This window comes from Mesocricetus auratus, unplaced genomic scaffold (genome assembly GCF_017639785.1).
Source record: "Mesocricetus auratus isolate SY011 unplaced genomic scaffold, BCM_Maur_2.0 Super-Scaffold_100008, whole genome shotgun sequence".
NCBI classification, from domain to species: Eukaryota; Metazoa; Chordata; class Mammalia; order Rodentia; family Cricetidae; genus Mesocricetus; species Mesocricetus auratus.
In genome coordinates, this window is record NW_024429192.1 from 38,935,087 (window position 1) to 38,959,692 (window position 24,606).

A 24,606-nucleotide genomic window follows, 5' to 3' on the forward strand; every position below is an offset into this window, starting at 1 on the left:
GAGAGATAGCAGACTTCTGACAACAATAGTCCTTAGATATTTTTTTGTCTCATAACAGGTGGTTCTTCTGATATGACATGGAAATTCTGGATTTTTATTCTAGCAACCTTCTTGGATTTAGAGAAGAGAGCCATGCTCCAACTTCACAGCCAGTTTTGCCATTTAGTTGAATCAGGTCTAAAAATTTTCTGAAAAGTAAAAAGATACAGATGTTTAGGTGTGAGAATTTGCCCCCATAGAATATATTGGTACTATATATCAGAGCTTTATTGATTGGCTTGGTAATCTTTATTGATAGCTTTCCCTACTTCTTCTTCTTCTTCTTCTTCTTCTTCTTCTTCTTCTTCTTCTTCTTCTTCTTCTTCTTCTTCTTCTTCTTCTTCTTCTTCTTCTTCTTCTTTTGTTTTTTCTAGATGGTTTTTTTTCTGTATTGTTTTGGAGCCTGTCCTGGAACTCTCTCTGTAGACCAGGCTGGCCTCAAACTCACAGAGATCTGCCTGCCTCTGCCTCCTGAGTGCTGGCATTAAAGGCATATGCCACCAACACCCAGTCTTTCCCTTCTTCTTTAGACAGAACGATGTCCAAGGACTTTTGATTACTTGGAGATGGGCATCTCTATTTTCCTGTAAAGACAAATACAGAATGTTTCCCTGACCATTGTGAGTTTCATTTACATCTAACAAGATTGTCACATAGGTGTAAGAACTATCATTTCACCTTATCAAGAGGTTTGTCCTGATCAAATCAAATCTAAATTAATTTTGATGATATCCATAGCTTTTCTTCTCCTGTTGAAGCAAAAGTGAAACCCCTTCCCAAATGTAGCACATATCCTGGGTTCCATCTTAAAGTCAACAAATCATTGACCTGAGATTTCTGGAATTCATGAATTCTCAATAGATTGCTGATCTCTGAGATTAGAGTGTGCTGGGCCTAACTACAGATGTATGAGGTTGCTGGCTATTGAAAGACATGAGCATTTTAAACTGGGTTGTGACAGGAAGAGAAAGAGCAAAGTTATTCAGCTCTAACCTGATTTTGTTATGAAGATGAGAAAATCATGAGCTTCTACTCACCTAAAAAATTTTATTCTGATACTCTGAAACAGATACCAAAAATAACAAAGACTAACATTCTATGACTGAATCACACAAAGCACAGATACAGGATATAACCCCCCCTTCATAAATATGTGGGCTTTCAAACTGCCTGGAAAACTCATGTGCTATTGTTACAAGGCTGCTTTTAAAGGTGGCCTAAAAGGAAAGAGAGAGAAGCTAACAGGATTATATGAACAATGTCACATAGGACTGCCTGGTAAGTGAGGGGAAAAATTACCACCTAATTTTCAAATCACCTATTAGTGGAAAAAAAATCACACAAATACATTGCAGAACTAGATCCATATCTTTTCATGCATTAATATCTAAGGGGATTTATTTTGTTTTACTAACATGCTGAACCAATAGGAAAACAAGGAGCAGAAATGACCAAAATGTTTATGAAATTTAAGAGACCTGTAGCTTTGCAAACCAATGTAAAATAAGCCAGAAAGTCACATCCTAGTCTATATTGGACATAAGGATCACTTAGCCAGTGGAGACGGTGCTGTGCAGAACTCATTACCTCACAGGATGTGACCATGTAACCAGGAAGAACACTTGACTGAACCATAGAAGAGGTCATAATAGGCCACATTTTTTATTTAACATTAATTTTATGTAAATCCAATCATCCAAGGCTACAACCATAGGTTTCTATCATTCAGAACATTGCTTTCTTTTTGTAGACATCACCCCACTCAATGACCTCACCCAGAAACACATTTCAAAGCTTCATTGCTATCACACAAGTGATGAATTTTCATTCACATTCACTGATCCTATAGACCCAAGCAAGTCATTTGTTCTTCAAACCTTCTAGAGTGATGAATCAATCAATATGAAGAAAGGTCTAATAGAAAGAAAAGTCTGTACAGAGAGACCACGCAACTTCAGAGTGTTGTCCCATTTGTGCACACTGGAATCAGAGGAAAGAATGTGAGAAATTGTAAAAACATGTCTCCTAAGGTATCATTAACAGAAGAGCTAGTGGCATACTTTAGTACTCATTCACAGTAAGGTCTTCTTTGTTTTTTTTTTATAGACTTAAGTTGCTATTGTTTTTTCTGTTGAACTGGTTATCCATCATACACTGAATAGAAAGAAGTTGTCAAGGTCACTGAAAATTGGGTGAGGATCTTCAACGGCCAGCTGATGAGAATAGTTACAGAAAGCCTGCACTCAAGACTTGGTTCATGATGATCTATGACCCTTGTTGTCTACACTGAACTCAAGGAAATATCTTCACCGCAGCACTTCCTCTGGACAAATAATTAAATTTCAATTGCCTAAGGAATCTTGTTATCTTATCTATGTTTGGGAATTTCTGCATGTTTACACACACACACACACACACACACACACACGCACACATTTGCTTTTACTTCTTTAAGTGTAAGTTTGCTCTTCAAGAATAAATAAGATAGAGGAGGTCACTTAAATTTAAGGCTACTGAATTACGGCTACAGATCAAACCTCTGCTGAAGTAGCCAAGTAGGAGGATTTCAACTCAAGAATAGTTTGAATTGTGTCCAACCTATATAAGCATCTATGAACATCTGAGACAAATTGATTGTAAAAAATAAAAAAGGAAGCCGGGCTTTGGTGGCGCACGCCTTTAATCCCAGCACTTGGGAGGCAGAGGCAGGCGGATCTCTGTGAGTTCGAGGCCAGCCTGGTCTACAGAGTGATTTCCAGGACAGCCTCCAAAACAATACAGAGAAACCCTGTCTCGAAAAACCAAAAAAATAAATAAATAAATAAGGAAGAATAAGAAATTGTTATTCTAAGACTAATAAAACTTCTGTAAAATTTAAGTGTACAAGAAAAAATATTTTAAACTTTATATATAAATGTATAATACACATTCACACACATATATTTAACTTTAAACATACACATACACTAATTAACATGTTGGTATTTCATTTTCAGGTAAATTGTAAAAGTACTTTTAAAATCCATTCATTTTGTTACAGAAAATTACATCTATACTGATTTACATCAGTGCTGTCATTTACATTATTTCATCTTTTGTTGTATCTTGATTTATTTTACTCCACCCTTTCATATGAATAAAAACAATTCAAAAAGACTGTTTATGAGGGAATTGAAGATAACATCAAAATTAAAAACACAAACACAGACAGACTCTGGACCTGCAGATGGATCACTCTTTACCAGTGTGCACTGCTCTTTCAGAGACTCTGGATTCAGTAACAAGCACTCAGTTCAGACAGCCTGATAGCAAATGTAGCTTGAGTTCCAGGAAGAGCCTCTCTTCTAATCAGCATGACTAGTTGTGTGAACAGGGGCACACACACACACACACACACACACACACACATACACACACACAATCATATATACTCATACACATAACTAAAAATATTGAAAAATATTTTTAAAGTTGAATCTGTTATTGTCATTTCTTTCTAAATCGATTTTGTTTGCTCATTAGTGTAGTCCACATTTCAACTTCTAGGTCAAGCTCTGTTCTTTTTCTCTCACATGGCACTGACTCCTGTAGTTGGCAACAATTAAATGCTAAAATTTGTTTACATATATACCAAACAGCAGCAACCAGAGTCAAACAACTCTCAGAATTTAAAGGTTCAATCCCATAGTTTCCTCTTAGTTACTATTTTTATTCTGACAATTACAACTGTATCACTTTGAAAATATTTTCATACCAAATATAGAACAGAAGACAGAAAAACAAACTATGTAAGTTTTCCCCCTTTTTGGTCTGTTTACAAGCATATTTTTATTACTTAAAGTAGAACTTCTACATAAAAGGAACTAATAGGAAACAGTCTACATAGTAATTATAAGCTAAGAATTTGGTCTTGTTTGATTTAAGGCTGTATGAAATGTTCCTACTTAACTCTTATATTATGTGAGTTAACCTAAAGTTCACAGAACACAGAAAGGCCAAAGCATCTTCAGTATCAGCAGAGCCCTGCCTGCCTTTCTGTGTTAGGAAGTGCAGGTCTGAAGGTCTGTACAATGTCAGGAAAAGGAAAGAGCCAATAAAAGGCAAGTGTTTATCCACACAGCATCCTCCTCTTGGAAGTGATCCTAAGGCCTGCCAATATTTCAAATCCTTGTCTATTTTTTTAAAGGGCAGCGAGTGGTCCTGAATATATATTGATGAGGAATATGCTGGCTGACATTTTAAAATTCAGGCAGGAGAACTGTGCTATCATGTTAAATGATACTCAACATCTACAGGGCTTCTTTTAAATGCCATTGGGATTATCCTTCTCAACATTGTAAATCAGAGTTGAGAAGAAAAGCCACCAAAATATTCATTCAAAATAGATTCTGTCAAAAGACCCTTGAATCTGTGAGATGAGAAGAATAATATCAGTATTCCTGTGATGTCATTTAAAAGCCTTCAGACTTCTTTTATTGGCACATCTGCTCAACTTGACCTTCTATTGCTTAATACACAATGTCTCATTATCAGAGAGTAATGGAAGTAAGCCTATAAATCAGTGGAATTTTGTAATATTATCTAATAAGTATTTGTTATTTTGTGGGATTTTTTTGAAACAGGTTGTCATATAGGTCAGGCTGATCTTGAACTCCCTTTTGGGGGAAGGATAGCTTTGGACTTCTTATCGTCTTGCCTCCAAATCTTTGGTAGTGAAGTGACAGGTGTGTACCATCATACCTGATCTTTATAAATGCTAGATAGGCAATCTATTCTCATATATATTTTATGAGTCATATATGATATATAAATACATATGCATTTATATGTGTGTTTATGTAATGTATATGTGTATATATATATCATCAGTCGACAAAGTCAGTATATTTTCATACATATTTAAACTAGTAACAACTTCAGTCATCAAATATAATTTATTGTCTTCATTTTACTAAAAAGAAAGCTAAGATTTTAATAAGTTAAAGAATTTAACAAATTAAGCCAGACAATGGTGGCACACACCTTTAATCCCAGCACTCATGAGGCAGAGTCAGTGGGATCCCTGTGAGTAAGAGGTTAGACTGGTCTACAAAGCAAGTTCCAGGACAGCCTCCAAAACAATACAGAGAAAACCTTTCTTGAAAAAAACAAAATTTAACAAAGCTAATCTAGTGTTCTATCATTATAAATTTTATTTTTCTTTATTGGTGATTTATTTAACATCATCAGTTTGCTTTATTGTTAGTAAATAGGGACCTCTAAAGAAATAGTGGTATCAAGCAGGATGAGAGATACCATAATAGATAGAGTCATTATAGGTTTGAGGAGAGAGCTGACACTAGGAGATTTCCTGAGATGTACAGGGATAACACCAACTGACAAATTAAGCAAAAGCAAAGAGACTATGTTAATAGTCCCTCCCTGATGATAAGGTTGATGACTACCTTATATGGCATCCTAGAACCTTCATTCAGGGACAGATGGAAGCAGAGACAGATACCCACAGCTAAACACTGAACTGACCCCCTGGAACCCAGTGACAGAGATGGAGGAATGATGAGCAAAGGCGTCAAGACCGTGCTGGTGAAACCCACAAAGACAGCTGACTGGACAAGGGGGAGCTCTTGATCCCCAGACTGATGGCTGAGAGGCCAACAGGGGACTGATCCAGACTCCATGAATGTAGTGTCAGTGGGAAGGCCTCAGTAATCTCTGGGGCCTTGTGTACTAGACCAGTGTATACCATGGCATAAGAATGAACTTTGGGAGCCCATTACACATGAAGGGATGCTCTCTCAGAGTGGACACACGGGGAAGGGCCTAGGTCCTTCCCTGAATGAAATGACAGACTCTGTAGATCCCCCCAAGGAGGGCCTTACCTTCCCTGGGGATGATGTGAGGATTGGGGTGGTGGAGGAGGGCTGGTGGAGGGACAAGGTAGTAGGGTTAGGAGAGGGAGCTGAGATTGACATTTGAAGCATGTCTGCATGTTTCTAAGACAGCAGTAATGCTACTGTGACTTCACTATCATTCATTTCTCAATTGAAGCTACAGATATATTCACACACACACATGTGTTTGAATTTGTCTCTTACAAAATTTGCATTGAAACAATTATAATGATAATAGAGGGTGGTTCTTTTCACAACTGAGTGTATCTGATGGTTCACCTTCTTTGTGAATTCCCTATGTGATACCTCAACATTTACTCTTTCTATAGCGAAAATGATATTGCTGCTTCAGTATTTATTCTTGTGTGCTGTTTCCTTAAAATGAAATGGCAGAAAAAAATTCACCAGTAATTATTGTTTTAGCCCATTCTTTAAGGGATATATTGAACCTATTACTTTTTTGATGTGTAGAAGTAAGATATAGATTTTGATTTAAATTTTATTAACATGTTGAATTTAATTTGAAGTGGTTAATTTATTGATATGTAGATGGAAGTACTACTTATATTTATCTTTGTGAATAGTAAATACTTGGAACTATCTATTATGTACTGGAATAACACTATTATATAGTTTTAATTTCCTTGGACTCCCATTCTTATTCAGGACCCAAATAGTGATGGTCATTGGAAAAGTAAAGAAATTAAGGCTGGAAACATAGCTCAGTTGGGAGAACTTTTAACTAACATTCACAAAGCTTTGTCTTCTTTCCCCAGAACCACATAAAATTGTTATAGTGACATGTGCCTTTAACTTTGGCAGTTTGGAAGAGGACAACGACATATCAGAAGTCATGTTCATCTGCATAGCACATTTTAAGATAAAACTTTAAAAGTCGTTACTTTGAGGTGCCATTCCTCAGAAGATCCTGACATGGTGTTTCTTGTCAGAGGTCTAATTTCTGTGAGTCCCATTGTCAGTAAAACTAATACTAAAATATTGAAACTTGATGCTTACCAGTCTAAGAAAGGGGAACTACTTACCCAATGTAATGGGAAAATTACAATAAAAATCTCACAGAGTTGGTCTATAATTTGCTTTAAATGCTCAGGAGACTGGAACCTGGATTGCTTAGCACAATTTATTGCTCTGCCCTTCTTCTACATATGTATTGTTAATTCTTGTCACCATTAAATTATGCAGGCCATTGTGCTTAGTTAACATGAGATTAACTCATCATTGTTTATAGAATAAACCCACTAGAATCCTGATTTTCTGTCAGGAGTACAATGTATGATGATTTCACTAACATTTACATAAATGCTGGCTAAAAGAAATTAATGTGTTTAAATTTTTCTGATAAATAGCTTTCTGAATCATCAGCAAATAATTCTAAGTATTAGGAAATGTATTAAAATGTAAGTTGCTTACTCATTTATCCATTGTGAAAGTTTAAATTTCTATATTTTTTGAAGACTGCAGCAGAAAGAACATTCTTCCAATTCAAAAGATGATGTGCTAGCAAAGTCAGTATCATTTACATGCTCTTTAAGCCTTGTCAGACACCTCCTTAATTCTAGCTCTCAAGATAATTTGCATTTACATTAAATTTTAAGTAGCTCCTCTTTCATGACCGACATTTATTTTGGCACAACACAGATGTTTGGTACCAAAATTGAGTTTGTTTGGTTTTATTTGTTCTAACACCATGTATTATTTAATGCATAAACAAGGAAGCAAATAATGTAATTCATATATTTGATAACATGACTAAAGGATCAAAAATATATAATTTTATTTTTAAATTGCAATTACTCATTCCCTGTATTGTGTCTTCTCTGAATTAAGGTCTACACAGAATAGCAAATTTATTTGAATGAGATATTGCATTAGAGAGTCTTGGAGAGGCTATAATTACTTTTCATTTTCTACATTTTAACTGATACAATGCAAATGCAATAAAAGTGATAAGGTTCACTCTTCCACTCTGTGATACTACTCTTAGAATAATTTCAGTGCTGCAAACACCTGGACTGTGTAAATGTTGCATATTTGACATTACACTAAAGCAAACACTTAGTAAGTATAATCCTTTCTGTAAAGCATATGCAAGCTATATCTATGCAGTCAAAAATCCTTTTTACTTGTCTGTTACAAAAGCACCCTTATGTCTGAAATCTATGGACTGCTGTATTGAATTACTATTGATGTAATCCTATGAGCAGACTATAATAATTTTTCAGTTATTTTAGACACAAACATACTCTTTCTAGCAAAATTTGAACAATCTATCAGATAAACATTAACGTCACCTATTTATTAGCTGTTTCTCCAGTTATACAATTTTCAAGTCCAAAGAATGCATGGAAAAAAATGTCTCCAAATTTATATGTAACTTTAAATTTGGCCCTTGAAATAATCAGGTATTATGGTTTTTAAATATGTTGCTTTAAGTTCTTCCTATAGAGATAATTCGGCTCTACTCTCTTTTTCATACTGTCTCTAAAAGCATTCTTGTAATAGTTGCTTCTAATTTTCATTCAACTCTTGGGTGATACATTTTTCCGGCAAAATACTGACCCTCAAAGCTGTTCTCATACTAATCCCAAACTATTATATTATCTGACATGTCAATCAGTTTAGGCTGATAGAGTGAAGGACATCATCTATCAACTGTAAGTTTATTTTCGTGTTGTTGAGATAAAAGCAGTCTTACTGGGCAACTTAAGGGGGAAATTGTTTATTTTAATTCCATTAAAGTGTTCACTGTACTGGGGCTGGAGATGTTTTTCAGTGGTTAAGAACCCCAACTCCTCATGGGGAATACTTGAGTTTTATTCTCATCATCTATATTGAACTTCTCACAACCACAAGTAATTCCTCATCCAGGGAAGACCTCTAGCATCTGATGTACCTGAGAACATTCAATCACATAGACACACACACACACACACACACACACAAACCAGAGACACATACCCACACCCACTGAAATTCATACAAGTACATAATTAAAATAAAATCAATATCATATATCCATACATACCTATATATGTGAGGGAGGGTAGTCCATCATGACATGGATATGAAGATGTAAAGAACTTGAAAAGTCTAGTCACACTGCATCTACAGTCAAGAACAGAAAGTAATGAATGAATGCATGCTACTGTTCAACTTTCTTTCTCCAGTCTATATTTCTGTATAACCCAAGATTCCCTTCTCAGAAAAATCATCTTGTCAGCAATCAATATGGGCCACTAAAAGTCAACCAAAGGAATCAAGACAAGCAACCACAACTATGTTGGCACAACAAAACTGCCTACCAACTCATTTCTCACAAATGGTCTTGGAACTTTGTAGATATGTGACTGTATCTAGACTAAGTACCTGAAATAGTATACACCTGTTTCTTGGAATTTTGGAGCCTAGAAAGTAAAAGAACACTACACTAGAACATATAGAATCTGGTAGGGAACAAATTCCATTATGGTTCATAGAAGGTGTATAAGTAGGTAAGTTCAGAGATATATCACTTGCCTGTCTTTCTCAATACTGTGGATTGCTTTTCCAGCATACAAAAATTTTTATTTTTGTTTCTCACATGTCAAAAATGATATAAGAAATTATGTCTTCTGAGTCAACTTTCGACTATACTAATTCTTCCTGGTCAGCTACTGTATTAGGATTTAATTTCCTCAAAAAATATTACATATTGATATCCTAAGAGGAGCTGGTATTTCATACAGAAATTTAAACCACTCCTTAAATAATCAATTTGTACATTTTTGGAGCTATGATATGACAAATGTGTTGCTTTAGGTGTCTAAGAAAAAGGGTATTAGCTCATGTGTTTCTTATCTACGGAATTCTCATAGAGCATTTTCTCTATATAAGAATAGGCCAAGGGAGGGGTGGCAAGGAGATAACAGTTGACACTTGGAGAAGTATGAGAAATTAGGTTTCCTGAGCATCCTAAGATACTCAGGCCCACTGTCAAATTACTACTTCTTCATGATTAGTCACTACTCTTCCCACTGAAATTTATGACATGGTAATTATAAGAGATATAAATAATATAAAACAATTTCACATGTTCATAACAAAACACAGCATTACTTACCTACTACTCAAAACATAAAAGAGAGCATTTTATTTAAAAACACCCCATATTGTATTTTGGAATCTGAAACTAAGATTAAGAGGTTATCTAACAATAAAATAGTCAAAGCCATTTTACTTCCAGTTTTAATTTCTTCGTTTCCTCTAAAAAGGATTGCTATTAGTTTACTACCATGGACATAGTATAAGTTCTAAATACCTAACTAAATTGTTATCAGGTGAAGGACATAGATAAATACATTCTTCTCTTTGATCTATATACACTAGATATTAAGACAAAGTTTTCACCACTTATACATCATCTATCATAATAATTTATTTGTATTAAATGTAATTAATACACTCTGCAACACAATGAAATAGTAAAGAAACCATGAGTCAATTGAATTACAGACATATTCACAGAGAATGCAATGCAGTTTATGTGTTTATCTTCTAAAATATTCATAAATTTCCATCTGTGTTTTTGAAGTAGCATGCAGAAAGTTAACAGAATCAAACACACATTTTCCCTTGTCTTCTAAACCTTTTCTCAGATGGAATACTATTTTATGAAATATATTAGTTAATTATTTAAATTGATAGTATGCTCATATCTGTACTCAGAACACCCTTTAGAAGAAATAATAAAGTTGAACAAACAAGGTAAAATTTCCCGAACTATTTAGTTTTCAAATAATTTTCTGACCTTCATTTAAGACATCACAAAATAGTAAGTACATAAAAGTCTGATTTTGAGTAATAGGAAAAAATGATATATAATATTATGAATATACAAATACATAGGAAACACTCTTGGATACATTTGATGTTAGACTCCTATTGTTTTACTCAGAAGGGTTTCTTTACAGATTATTCTAATTTCTATTGATGCATGTGAGAATAATACCTCACTTAAACATTCATGACTAGAAAAAATTATCTTAGCATAAATGAAGGTGTTATTTATCATAAAATACTAAATAACAAATTAGAAAAGGTGTATTTTTATCTGTATTTATTCATTCTCATGAAGGATGGAAGCCAAGTCTTTATACAAATTTTGCAATTGTTCCACCATTGAACTACTTACTGAGTCATCTTTCTACTTTTCATCATGAAACAGGGTCTCAACATTGCCACTGAGAGCTTTGAACTCACTCAATAGCTCAGATTATCCTTAAATAATCCTCATGTCTCAGCTTCCTGATTAATTTATTTTACAAATATTTACTGGCAGTCTTGGTTATATTTTTATATTTTTTTAAATAATTTACACTCATGGAAAATGTCAAAGGAAATTTGATTGTATCCAGAGTTGAAACCATAACTCCTAAAGAAGATTGTTTGTTTTACAACATAGCCATCTTCAGTACTGAGGCTATTCAGTTGAATTAGTTCAAGTCATAATCTCATTAATTTCTTCAAAAGCCTGAATATAGCGAGATAAAAAGTACCCTGCCAATCTTACTAAATCAGCAGACATTCTTCAAGTAATATCTTGGCTGCCTGAATACTGGAGAACAATACATTTCACCCCAAGGAAAATAAGTAGTATTATGAGAGTAAAACATGTGTTTATAGTGTAATGGATATTGGAATTCAGTAGACAAAACAGAGAGGATTAATAGTAAGTCTATGGTTTAGGTAAAAAACACAAGTGACTAGATGGTGCCAAAGATTAAGCAAAACCCAATGCGATTAACTAAGGGATATGTCTAAGAATTTCTTGCTTTTTCCACATGAGAGTCTTTGCAAAAGATAGACTGCATCACTGAGATAGAAGCTCAGCTTAGGCAGAATCATTGCTCCTTAATTTTAAGGCTAGCAGAAAGATATATGCTAACAAAGAGATTTAGTGTTAAAGAAGACATCCAGATGACTGATAAGAACGTGATAAATATACACAACATTCATATAAATAGTAATGATGAGTGTATCCATAGATACCACTTTATTTCTACCAAAAGGAATTAATGAAAAGGATACAGGAAGAGACTGAGAAATTTGATTAAGAACAGCCAGAAGGCTCATACATTGCTCAGAGCTTGCAAATTGCAAGATCACTTTAGAAAACCTTAATATTAAAGCAAAACATACTTGCATATCTTGCCCAGCAGTTTTTGCCTTACATATAGGTCACTATGGTTTTTTGTGTGTATAGTTTTGGCTTCGATGAAAGCAACACAGCCTCAGTGATTTGAACACACTATATATTTACTCATAGTTGTAGAACTTAAAAATTCAAGATACATATTTCAACATATTTCATCACAATGAGTGTCATCTGAGGACCATGAGGTAGGGTCTGCTTCAGGCTTCCACTTCTGGTATGTGAGTGGGTATTTCCTTAGGTATTTGTTTTTTGCATATGGCCTTTTTCTGACAGAGTCTCAGTCATCTTGTAATAATACTATTCATGCTGTTTTGTGGCATATCTATTTGAACTCATGTTCACTTCCATTACTTAATAGAGACTCTAAACTAATGAAGATAGGCACACACTGACTACAGAAACTTAGGCATTCAAACATGGAGTTGAGAGAGAAAAAGAAATGAGACTATGATATCATCCTCCAAAACAACAGGCTTATAAAGGCCATCAGAAATGATTACTATAGTAATATTCATAATGTCTCCAAAGTATAAACTACTTAACTTACATAACAAACAGATTGAGATTTTGATTCATATACATTTTGGACTCCTAGATAGAATATAGGCATTAGTCTCATAACCAGAATACAAGAAAGCAAACAGTTGATTATATGCTTTATGGCATCATTTATACAGAATATAAGAATGAGAAAGCAACTAATTAAAATGCTGAAAGTAAAACCAAGGAATACTATTGATTTGGATAGGATTTTAACAACAGGAAGAATGATAATTCAGTACTTACTTATTGAATTGAGCCTATGTGAGTGTATCTGGTGTGTAAAAAGCTACTCACTTAATGTTATAGGTTAGTGCTTGAATGTGTCTAGAAGGCATATGTTTTAAAAGACCTCTCTATAGTTTTGTCACAGGAATGTGCCTTTGGAGGGAATATAAAGACCCTATCATCTCCCTAGTACTTTTTCTCTTAGAAACTGAACTGAGCAACTGCCGTGCCCGCTGCACAGCCTGTATCTGAGAATGTGCAGAGGGTGTCAGGATTGATGACACAAAGACCAGTGGGTGGTACAAAGAAAACTTTAAGCAGTCCCCAAGAAGGCTCAAGAAAACTTCCCAAGAAAGGCTTCTCTCAAGAAAAGCTTCTGTCCCTTTTCTTACCCCTGGCTGGTTATATGCCCTGACACCAGAGGCAGCGGTGGGTGGTTCAGGAGGAGGCAGTTAGACTTTGGAAAAGGTCGAGGTCAGGGTGTTCCTGTGGGCAAGCCCTTATCAGCAACTTATTGCTCCGGGCACCGAATTGTTTTTAGTAAACATGTTTTTAGTAAATATTGTCTTAGAGCTGCCTGCTCCCAGGCTGAGGGGAAAGTGGGCCTCCTGCCAAGGTATGTGGTTTCCACAAGTAACTTCCTATACCATTGCCTGTCTGCTATGAGGTACTGTCTTAATATTGAATGTAGGTGTTCTCTCAATGTGATGGTTTCTTACAGTTTGGTGACGTTGCTATAGCAATGAAAAACAGACAAGATTTCCTACTGGTTTCAGGTCATCAAGTCTGATTGTGGGCTTCTGGCAAGTTTCGCTGGTATCAGTTATCATCGACTATTTGGCATTATTACCATTCTTTCCTGAATGACTCTACATTCAGCCAAAGAGGCTCAGATAGTAACTCAAATGTATTTGAGGTAGCTGGGGTTGCAAAACCAAAGCTGATGATGGAATGAATTTATGAAAGAGGATGAGACATGAGACTTCAGAATCTAGCTCCAGCAGGAAGCATAGATTTCCAGAGTTTGTGCTATTTCTGAAAAAAAGCCTGTAGAACTTTGAGGCTGGATCCTAAAAGTTCACTAATATTAGAAGGATGATGAGTCAGCCAGGAATATACGCCTGAGGATTCTTCTGAGGCTTCTTTCTAAATCAAGGATTCACTGGATCCAATATTCAGGATTTGATTGATGGCATCAGACAGTGAGTTTAATTCTTTCCTCAGTCACTGAAAACATCACACATAAATGTACTGCACAAGAAATTTTTCCTTGAAACTGCTAGCACATTTCCCGGACCTGTCTCAAAATCGGTACTGGCTCCCTCTATCAAGGCATCTCCTTTCTTGTCCTCCTCTGTTCCTCCCATCTCAGTCCTCTTTTTCTGCTCCCCCTCTGCTTTTCCTCCTCTCCCCTTCCCACATCCCCCTCCCCCCCTTGCTCTGGGGTTCTTGTCCTCTTCCCTTTTACAGGGTCCATGGATTCTTCTTTTGGGGTCCCGCTTGTTTCCTAGCTCCTCTTGAAGTGTGGATTGTAGGCTAGTAATACTTTGCTCTGTATTTAAAATCCATATATGAGTGAGTACATACCATGCCTGTATTTTTCAGACTGGGTTACCTCACTCAGGATGGTTTCTTCTAGTTCAATCCATTTGTCTTTGAATTTCAAGATTCCATTGTTTTTTCCTGCTGAGCAGTACACCATCATGTAAATTTGCCATGTTTACTCTATCCATTCTTTATTTGAGGAGCATCAACGTTGTTTCCAGGTTCTGGCTATTACAAATAATGCTGTTATGAACATATGTCCTTATAGTATGATGTGCATTCTTTGAGTATATGCCTAAGTGAAGAATTGCTGGATCTTGAGGCAGACTGATTCCCATTTTTCTGGGAAACTACCATACTGATTTACAATGTAGGCATACAAGTTTGCACTCCTACCAGCAATGGAGGAGTCTTACTATTTCTCCACATCCACTCCAACATAGACTGTCATTGGTGTTTTTGATTTTGGCCATTCTCAGGAGTGTAACATGGTATCTCATAGTTGTTTTCATTTCCATTTCCCTGATGGCTAAGAATGTTGAGCAGTTTCTTAAATGTAATTCAGCCATTTTAGATTCCTCTACTGAGAATTCTCTATTTAATTCTGCAACCCACTTTGCAGGGATGGTTCAACATACAAAAATCCATCAGTGTAGTGAACCATATATAAACAAACTGAAAAAAAAAACTATATGATCATCTCACTAGATGCTGAAAAAGACTTTGACAAAATCCAACACCCCTTCATGATAAATGTCTTGGAGAAATAAGGAATAAAAAGAACATACTTAAACATGATAAAAGTAATAGCTAGCAAACCAACAGCCAACATCAAACTAAATAGAGAGAAACTCCACAGGATTCCTCTACAATCAGGAACAAGACACAGCTTGCCACTGTCTCCATATCACTTTAATATTATAATTGGAATTATTACTAGAGCAATAATACAACAACAGGAGAACAAGGAGATACAAATTGGAAAGGAAGAAGTAAAACTTTCACTATTTGAAGATGATATGATAGTTTAAATAAGTGACCAGAAAAACTCTACCAGGAACTTTCTACGGCTGATAAAAACCTTCAGCAAAGTATTAAGATACAAAATTAACTCAAAAAACTCAGTAGCCCTTTTATATATAGATGAAAAACATGCTGAAAAAGAAATCAGAGAAACATCACCCTTTGCAATAGCCACAAAAAATGTAAAATATCTTGGAGTAACACTAACCAAACAAATGAAATACCTCTACAGTAAGAACTTTGAGACTTTAAAGAAATAAATTAAAGAAAATACCAGAATATTGAAAGATCTCCCATGCTCTTGGATAGGTGGGATAACCATATTAAAAATGGCAATCTTACCGATTCAATGCAATCCCCATCAAAATTCCAACACAACTCTTCATAGACCTTGAAAGAACAATACTCAACTTCATATGGAAAAGCACAAAACCCAGGGTAGGCAAAAAACCCTGTACAATAAAGGAACTTCTGGAGGTATCACCATCCCTGACCTAAAGCTGTATTATACAGCCATAGTCTTGAAAATAGTTTGGTATTGACACAAAAGTAGATAGGTAGACCAATGGAATCAAACTGAAAACCCTGATATTAACCCACACACCTAGGAACACCTGATTTTTTTCCTTTTTTAAAATTTTATATTAGAAACAAGCTTTTTTTTTATGTCAATCCCTTCATCCTCTCATGTTCCCTAATTATCCCCTATCCCATTCCTTTTCTGCTCCCCAAGGAGGGTGAGGCCTTCCATGGGGGATTTTTGACAAAGAAGCTAAGTAATATAATGGAAAAAAGAGAGCATCTTCAACAAATGGTACTGGCATAACTGGATGAGGACATGTAGAAGATTTCAGATAGATACATATCTATTGTCATGTACAAAACTTAAATCCAAATGGATCAAACACTTCAACGTAAATCCAGCCACAATGAATCTCTTAGAAGAGAAATCTGGAAGTACCCTTGAATGAATTGGTAGAGGAGCACACTTCCTGAACCTAACACAAGTAACAGAGACATTGAGATGGACAATTAATAAATGGGACCTCCTGAAACTGAGAAACTTTTGTAAGGCAAAGGACACAGACAACAAGACAAAAAGGCAGTCCACAGAATGGGAAAATATCCTCACCACCCCCACATCTGACAGAGGGATGATTTCCAAAATATACAATGAACTCAAGAAGGTAGCCACCAAAACATCAAACACTCCAGACCACATTTTCAAAGCTTCTGCACTCATGACTTTGGAGACTCATGACTCCTGGCTTCAATATCATTTGCTCTCCATGCCTGCTCTCAAGACCTCTAGATGTCCAAGAGGCAGATGACTGCACTTGCCATTCATCTTCCATAGGCCAGCTCTGCTACAGACAGCTCTGGGGTGCCATTCTGAGACTCTCAGAGATTTTAGGTCTGTGGTTGTTCAGTATAGAAATACTAGCATCCTGCTGCTATTGATAGTTCAAAGCTGGTTCTTTTAAATGCTAAGGGTCAATCTGCTTTAAATTGTGCTATAGTAGTTAATGCTATTAATTTCTTATCTAATAAAATTTATAATCCAAGTTTGAATTACTTTATGCTTCCCACTATATTCTTGATGAAAAGTGAGACGTAAACAATGTTGGAGATAGAAGATGATCTCTATCAACTACATTTTTTACCAAAAGTCCTAAAGCCACACAGCCTACTAACTGTGGACTAAAGTTCCCAAAAACAGAGAACAAAAGAGTACATTTATCTAATTATGCTGATTTATCTCAGACACTTTTGACAAGGGTCAAAAGCAGAGGAAAACTCTTTAGAAACTTGAGCATTACTGGACATATATTATATATCAATATAATTTTAAGTAAGTGAGTCTACTGAGTGATACAATACATACTGGAATTTGTTCACACATACACAATTTTGCACTATGTTGACACATCAATTAAACAATAAAATTCAAAATTTAATCTGTATTGTAAATTGACTTGGCAAGAAGGGATGCTAACTGTTAAGATTGTTAATTTATATTCAGTTCATTGGAGCCACATGATAGGAGAAGAGAAGCAAGCAGATCTTTTGCTACATATTCACTGGACATGGGCACAAACACATATATAGAATTACACACATGCACACACACTCAATAAACATATTAAATAAACTTTTTGAACTTTTGTGTGTTATAGCTCAGACCCTTAGTTATATTTGAACTTTGAAAATAGTTCCTTTTCTGTACCATTTCCTTGCCTTTGATTTGAAGGCTTATAAGATTATTTTCCATAATAGCTTCATTTAACATTGTTGTAACCTAGTACCTGATATTTAGGACATCTCAGATTCCCCAATAAAGGAATTCGTTAATAGATATGCAAAATTTTTTCTTCTAGAGAATTCTAGATCTTCCAAGTTGGTCACTAATATTGAACATGACACCCTCTCTTAAAGATCTCCTTCATATTTAGAATTCTATGGCTTTATTAACTTAGGATTGACATGTTGAAGTTAGAATCAAAACACAAACGTATGTACACAGGACTAGCAGTCTTCATTTTCCAACAGAATAGATAGCATTCTAGCTCTTACTTTTGTAATTGAAACATTATGACTAAGTTCAGTTACAGAGTTAATGTTAATTGCAGGATTGCTTACAAAGTGATTGCATATTTCCAGTGGATTCTATTTCTGTGCAAATAATGGAGTCCTCTTTTGTAGAGTATCTGTTTATGATATCAAATTTAAGAAAACACACTACTACTAATAGATATTATTTTTTACTAGAAAGTCATAGAAATATAAATAAGCAAGGAAAGAAAAATAAATATTATTAAACATAAATCAGAAATATGCCAAAGGAAAGGTAAGTTGACAAGGACCCAGGACTTTCAGGGTATTACCAGTGATTCTCAAAGAGGATGAGCTAAAATTTGGGAGTCAGATATTAATACATTTTAATAGATAAAACTATGATGAGTAGTGTGTGCTGGATCAGGAGTAGTACTTTCAAAGAGTCAAATTATGAAGAAAAAATTTAAAAAACAGAAAATATATCATGTCTGAGCACATTTGAGAGCCTTGTGATGTTCATGTTGAATGCTTTCTGTAAGCTAACAAAATCCAGGAAATTATGACTCTGGGGTCAACTCGTGTATGAAACAAGAAAACTCAAAAAGAAACAGCTCTGTTGAGCTTTTTGAATTCATTATATTTTACAATGAAACATCTATAAAAATAAAACCAATACCACAAAACAAGAAAACATAATAGGAAGAAACATGAGCTGAAGTTACCCATAAACAGCAGTTGCCTGATATTGGCTCCATTGCTTTCAAGAAATATTCATAGTCTGCAGTTTGATGCCAGATTCATCAAGATTTTGAATTTGAAGAACAGTGGAGAGTGAGAATTTGAAATGCAGCAAGTGTTTTGAGTTTCTAACTATGAACCCAGGTTTGTTGTTACATACTTTCCTCCAGGCTATTGAAGCAAGTAAGACTTTCCAGCCTGTTCACAAAACCATTTCCCATTCATGCAATAATACTAAAGTCAGCAAATACCAAATTACTTAAAAAATTTTTGTTATTCAGACCATCATTTTTTTATCCATTTGGTTTTAGTTTCACATTATATGTGTTACAGCAGTTAGATAAGTAACAACAACAAGATAAACATGTGTAATTGTTAATACATATCATGTTAAGAAATTGGATTACCATGCATATCTCTCTTAGGGTCCTCCCTGCACCCCAAACTCTCTCATGATGGGATTGTGGCCTGGCAATGCCCTACTCCATGTCTAAGATCCATATATGAGTGAGTACATATCATGCTTGTCTTTTTGTGACTGGTTACCTCACTCAGAATGGTTTCTTCCAGTGCCATCCATTTATTGGATTGGGTAGGGTGAAGGGGAGGGTAGAAAGAGATGGGAGAAAGAGAGGGAGAAAAGAGGAGGGGAGAGGAGGACATTGGAGAGCAGGAAGGTTAAGCCAGGGTAAGAATAGAAGAGAAAAGGATGGGAAATACCATAAAAGAGGGAGCCAGTATAAGTTGGAGGGGAGATATGACACTATTGAGATCTTCACAGATCTACAAGAATGACACCAACTGGCATTAAGGCTGCCTTAATTGCCCTCCCATGATAATGAGAATGATGACTACCTTATATGCCATCCTAGAACTCTCATCCATTGGTTCATGGAGGCAGAGACAGACACCCACTGCTGTGAATGCCTGTAACCAAGTTGCAAAGAAGAGTCATGACCAAAGGAACCAAGATCCAGCTGGCAAAACCCACAGAGTTAGCTGACCTAAACTAGGGGGAACACATGGACCACAGACTGATGACTGAGGGGCCAGCATGCACTGATCCAGGCACCCTCCCCTTGAACCTGGGTGTCAGAGAGGAGGCCTTGGCAATCTGTGGGACCTTGGGGAGTGGAACAGTATTTATTCCTGGCATACAGAAGGACTCTGGGAGCCCATACCACGTGAAGGGATGCTCTCTCAACCTGGACACATGGAGAGGAACCTCGGCCCTTCCTGGGATGATGTGATAGACTCTGAAAATCCCTCATGGAAGCCATTGCCATTCCTGGGGAGCAGAGGGGGGATGGAGAGTGAGGGTGAGGGATTGGGAGGATTGGGGAGTGCAGGAGGAGGGGAGGGAGAGGGAATTGAAAGTGACACAAATAAAAAGTTAAATTAAAAAATATTTATAACAAAAAGAAATTGGAGATGTGAAGTATATTGTGGATTGAATTGGAATAAGGAGTACCCAGGACATTAGTGGGATACAAACTTGGATGTGTCTGTCAATGATATTTTGAGATATGATTTAAGGAAGAATAATACTTGCCCTGGATATTGTATCATGTTGATATGTGCTGGTGTCCCAAAGTGAAAAGAGAGAAGTATGAATAAATGTATATTGTTGTTCCCTTCTTATTGCTTCATGATCTACATGCCAACCATAATCTATGAACCCTGAGCCAAAGTAACATTTTTTCTCCTTAGTTTGCTTTCAGGCATTTGGTAACACAAAGCAGAAATAAAAATTCTTATGGTATCAAAGATTAAATAACTTTAAAATAATTTTGTTCTATGTATTTGAATCAACATTTTCATTTGACAGATCATATGTTTGTTATATTTGTTTACAATTATGAAAAATAGAATAGATATTGAAGTATATGAACTATATTAGAATGAATATTTTATTTAAGCTGTTGGTTATTTTAATAAGTTCAACTTAGAATGATTCCAATTTCAATGTTTATTTCAAAGAAATATGAAATACATAAATTTAAAATTTTTAATTTTCTCCTATTAACTATAGCCAAAGTTAGTTATAGCTTTTGTTAGAAAAATGAGAACAACCCATGGGTGTCATCCTTGATCAACTCATATTAGGTCAGCCATGTTTATGAGACTTTATGGATGTGTCATCTGATATTACTAGGAGACATAATCTACCAGAAAACTCCCTGAACTTCCTGCTCCTACAGTCTTACCCAGGAAAGTGCATGCCTATTGGCTGTCCAGGGAAAAATAACCTTGAAACATACATGAAAATATAAACAGTACACTTGTTGAGGGTATAGGTAACTATTTATTGTGGCAATTACTTACAAGAGAAACCTGGCAACCAAGGTGAATCAGCAGCTTTCTGCTACAAGACTAGAAGCCCAAAAGAGGGCGTGCATCATTCCTGCACTACCTTTTATTACCACCTCCATATGTGCCTCTAGCCACGCCCAAAGTGGGCTGGTTAGTGGCGCAGTCCTAATATCTCTTCCTACACATACACATATTATATTATCAAAATTGAAATAAAATAACTTCCTCATACTTTATATTATCCTACTCTGTTTGAATATTTAAATTTAATGGTGGCCTATAGTACATATAAAGTTGTGTTTATCGATTTGAAAACCTTGCTATGTAATCCAGGTGAACTTGAAATCACAGTTCAGTATCCCAAGTGTTGTGAGTACAGGTGTGTACTATCATATTAATTTTCCAGATTAAGCATTAATTTTAGGCTCATTGCATCAGTTTTGATTAATAATTGTTTTTAATTAAGATGTAATATTATATTAGAGATATTTCAAGAACATTTGAGAATGAGTCTTCAAAAGTGCTCTAATTACCTTTCTCCTTTGCTCACTTAATTCCTATTTACTAACCAGGAACAATGAACTAACACTTGGGTTTTGGTTTGAGGATATTAGAACAATAATCCTGGTCTTTCTATTTTATTCTGAGGAGAGACAATAAATAAGTAGAATAAATTAGACAATATATTTCACATCCTGTGTTGAAAATGCTAAGTGTGGGGAAAAGAGAAAGAGAAGTAATAACTGGGAATGTAAATTGACAAGGAAGGTAGTGTTGAAATGTTTGAAGGCTATGAAGGCAGTCTTTTGACAACATTTCATGTGTGTGTGTGTGTGTGTGTGTGTGTGTGTGTGTGTGTGTGTGTATGTGAGCAGCATTTTCATGGACATATTCTGGGGGAAACTTTTATGATAAAGTGTTGAAAGGAGAAAAAGGAAGTGGTAAATCATGTAATTATGTTATTATTTCAAATAATTAGTATAAAATGCAGTTTCAAATATAGAGTTCTTAAAATCATGAGTTGACTCCTGGATTTGGGATGAAGGGACTACACTAAGGCAGCTAAAACAGGAGTAAGGAAATTGAGGAAGCTGTGTGAGGACTCTGGTGGGAAACCTTTGCAGGTTTATTAATGGCAGTAGAACCTTGTGTTTTTTTTTTCTTGGAACAAATTATAGGGAGCTTTGTAACAATCTGTCCTAGAAAGTTAATAGCTTGATAGCTTGATATGAAGAAATACCAACAGCAGTGATGGGAAGGCATTCTGAAAGAGCACTTGTCCACACACATACACACACAGACACACACAGACACACAGACACAGACACAGACACAAACACACACACACACACATTAACCTTAGCCATTAGTGAGCATATGATATAGGAAATTGAACATATACAAGAACTGTACGATGATTTGTCTGTAGTGACAGAGGATGGGAGGCTGGATGGCTATAAACAGGTTTAGAGAGGACTGTGAATGGAGCACTTCTGTGTGAGAAATCCTGAATTCCTATGAGATTTTTCAGAATAGCAGGGTTAGAAGAAAAATAACTGCCATCTAACAGCATAAGATTTGAGACTGATGCCATGGTGCAAAGGTATTTACATTTAATTTATCCCCACAAAACTGGTGTTAATTTGTATAAAATAAAAGTGATTAAAATATTAAAGAATATTAAGAAAAGTCAAAGTCTTAACTTCTTACAAAAATCTATAGAAATAATAATACTTGTATGGAAAGCCTGCCTTACAATTCATGGCAATATTGCATGTGTTTTACACTATTTCAATTGCATGAAATCTAGAAATATCTAAGTTATAACTTAGTTACAAAAAGAAAAATACTTTTGGGTGGACTATGCTTCAATTTGCTTTGACCTCAGAGATCAGCACACTTAAAATTAAAACATAAGATCACCTTTACTCTGTTTTCCTAAATGTGTTAGGATTCTCTAAATGTATTTCGGTACACTTAGATAGTCTTTGTTTGGTGAACTGAATCAGACTCTTCATTAGTAGAAGGCTTCTCATTCTAAATTTTCTGTTTGTAGATTTCAATTTGAATAAATAAGAGTATCAGTATAAATATATCGATATTTGCTGAGATGTTAAATGTTTGGGAGATACATTTATGAAGGGTAGAAAAATAGTGATTATTATTTTTCCATTCTTATGAAAGAATTAATAACTATGTATTAATGTTGCAAAAATTATTGCTTTGAATGTATTTATATAATTTTTACAATAAAGGTATTTGAAGCAGATATTTAAAATACATATAATAAAATCTTGGAAGATCTAGATATACAGAAAATGTGAGGAGCATGTATATACCAACTTGTGCTACATGCCACTCCTAGAGCAACTTCTGTTCCAAATGTAGTGGGGTTTTTTAATGTTAATTTTTAATTTAAAATACTTTCTTGCCGGGCATTGGTGGCACACGCCTTTAATCCCAGCACTTGGGAGGCAGAGGCAGGCGGATCTCTTGTGAGTTCGAGACCAGCCTGGACTACCAAGCGAGTTCCCAGGACAGCCTCCAAAGCCACAGAGAAACCCTGTCTCGAAAAACCAAAATAAATAAATAAATAAATAAAATAAAATACTTTCTTTTTGGTTTTTTGAGACAGGGTTTCTCTGTATTGTTTTGGAGGCTGTCCTGGAACTCACTCTGTAGACCAGGCTGGCCTCGAACTCACATAGATCCACCTGCCTCTTCCTCCTGAGTGCTGGGATTAAAGGTGTGTGCCACCAACACCTGGTTTAAAAGACTTTTTAAAATGCAATATAAATAAAAACAGAGTTGACCATTAAAGTTTCAATTGGAATAAAACCCATCTGTTTCAATATTTATCTTAAAATGAAAAAGAATTAAAGTAAAATGATATTTAATAGTACATCAAATTTGAAAATTTTAGGTCCTTTTATTCAAATGATTTAAGAGAAAATGGGCAACTTTGATTCATTTTCAGCCAAGAAAGAAATTCCAATCCATCAAGGAATTAATTCAGCTGTAACAAAACTACTTCCACTGGAACATGGAACACATCATCATAGCCTAAAGATATTTTTAATTTTAAATTTCTAGCCATAATTTTTATAAATATAGGAATGATAATATTTTGATAATATTTTGTCATAGTGTTAATGTTAATTGTTTACATGAAACATATTAGATATTTTGTCAGAAACTGCTGTTCTCACAGTTGGAAATCTGATTCCATAATGTGCTCTCACCCTCTGAAACATCTAGTCGAGAATGACTAATGAATACAACATGTGTAATTATTTAAATTTTATTCCTACTAGATTGAAATTTTATGTATGAGTAGTCTTTGAAGTAACTCTCTCAGTAAAAATAAATTTAGTAATTAAGAATAAAATGATTGCAATTATTTTCTACAATAATATTTTTCATGTTATTAAGTAAAAAGGAAGTATTTCGCAGATGGGAATGGAGTCCCCAACAACTCCCTTGTTGCAGTTTTTTCTCTGTTTCTTATAAGAAATATGG

General features: G+C 35.2%; 1 long non-coding RNA gene across 1 annotated transcript in view; it reads right to left on the reverse strand.

The window, feature by feature from the left end:
- Positions 1-502: 502 nt before the first annotated feature.
- The window catches only part of LOC110341790, a 30,364-nt gene continuing 6,260 nt past the window's right edge, over positions 503-24,606 (reverse strand). The window contains exons 2-3 of the long non-coding RNA XR_005878766.1: positions 8,977-9,056; positions 503-623 (exon numbers count right to left, since the gene is read on the reverse strand). This is a non-coding gene — a long non-coding RNA (uncharacterized LOC110341790). The remainder of the gene's footprint in view (positions 624-8,976; positions 9,057-24,606) is intronic.